Source organism: Otolemur garnettii, unplaced genomic scaffold (assembly GCF_000181295.1).
Source record: "Otolemur garnettii isolate 467f Iridium unplaced genomic scaffold, OtoGar3 scaffold00207, whole genome shotgun sequence".
Taxonomy (NCBI): domain Eukaryota; kingdom Metazoa; phylum Chordata; class Mammalia; order Primates; family Galagidae; genus Otolemur; species Otolemur garnettii.
This window is the reverse complement of record NW_003852602.1, coordinates 1,966,950-1,968,715: the sequence shown is the minus strand read 5'-3', so window position 1 is coordinate 1,968,715 and position 1,766 is coordinate 1,966,950. Positions and strand designations below refer to the sequence as shown.

General features: G+C 38.3%; 1 pseudogene; it reads left to right on the top strand.

Moving 5' to 3' along the window:
• Nucleotides 1-835: 835 nt before the first annotated feature.
• On the top strand, nucleotides 836-979 carry LOC111721970 (annotated as a pseudogene).
• The last annotated feature ends 787 nt before the right edge of the window (nucleotides 980-1,766 follow it).

Genomic DNA, 1,766 nt, shown 5'->3' with positions numbered 1-1,766 from the left:
GAGATGCAGATTCATTCAAAGTAAAGACAATGCTAACATCTGGCTGGCATGGCCTCTGTCATCTCATTTGACTCCTGTCACACATCTACGATTCAATCATCAATATTCCCAAACTACCAGAGAGGAACTTAATGTGGTGGCTACATAATTTTTACCAGGTGACAGAATTACTATGTGGCAAAGCCAGGATTTAAGTGTGGATTTGTCTATACCAAAGAAGCAACAGCACCACAAAAGCATTTAACAGAAAGCAACACATTTATTGGAAGTTGGCACAGATTCAGAGATGATTTTCCTGAAGAAAGAGTACTTGTACTAAGATCTGTGGACTGAGTAAAATTAATCCAGAATTGAGGAATCAGTGCTCCAGGCAGAGAGAGGAATGTGAGCAGAGAGACCAGATTGCATGAAGAACAGAGAAAAGGGAAGGAGTAGGTTGGTGCAGGATAAGAAAAGGTATTCTGCCCTCAGGGTCTTGTAGGACATGGCAAGGTATCATTCTGCATAAATAGTATTAAGAGGAAAGAACAACCACAGTGGGGTTCTAAATGGAGTCATGAGCATAGAGGGGAGGGCTGAGAGGAGCAGCTTAAAGCTGACTTTCTGGATGTATGTAGAGCAGTTAGGGACCTCTGGTAATAATGTAGCCACGAGATGGTAAACAACTGTAATAAAGTAATGTCAATGGTGACTCAGATGGAAATATATGAGAAATATTAAGGTGCTAAAAATCAAGTGAACTTACTGACAGATGAGATGAGAGAATGAGAGACCCAGTCTAGAATTCTGGTTTGGAGGGACTCAGCATCACTCACTAAGAAGAGAAGCATGGACGAGAATTGCTCGTGTGAATCACCAAGATGGTTTTCCCAGGGCAAGTCTCCTCTATCACACCCCAGATGTGCTGACCCCTCCGATTTCCCCCTAACTCGACTGTATGATTTGTAGTAATGGGGGACTGCATTCACGCTTTCCCCTGTAAAAAATAAAAATAAAAAAATAAGAGAACTGCCCATGTGGCAGGGAATGTAAAATGGATGAATTTAAAAGGGTTTCAAGCTCTGTGCCTTTACTCCTATGCAAATGGTTGTGACTGTGCTATTGGAAAATAAGATTTCTTCATATGTCTAGGCCAAGGAAAATCCGGTTTGTAATGGTTTTATGAAAAGTACTTGAAGTATTTCTGCAAAGAACACACAATTCCCATTTAGGCAGACCACGTCTGTTGTGTGTCCCTACTTTCAGTTCTAACTTACTATTTAATTAATTAGCCTCAGGGAAAAAAATACATGATGTATATAACTAATTAAATAAAGGTATATTACATATACTCACAAACAATATACTCTCTACATAGTACATGTTTCATTAAGATCGTGAACATTAGATGATGTTCGTTAACACCGTACACTGTAATGCTAGCACTTGAAAGATTTAGGTGGCAGAGTGATTTGGCAGAAATTATGTGGGCTTTCTAACTGATAATAGGTCAAGCCAAATTTTGGAATTTGTTCTATGTTTCCTTGGGAAAGTTATGTTTTTCATCTTAAAACCTGGGATCACATAGTCAATCTTATAGTTTTTGAAATCAATGATGAAATAGATAATATATATTAAGGGTCAGGTATCCAGGAGGTGCTCAAAAAGTGTTGATAACCAACTCACTTGAGTAAATAGTCAACAGAAGTGATAAAAAACAGTTTTCTTTTCAATGAAGGAGTTAAAAGAGTAACTTTAGGGCATAACACAAAATGAAAGATCTCTGA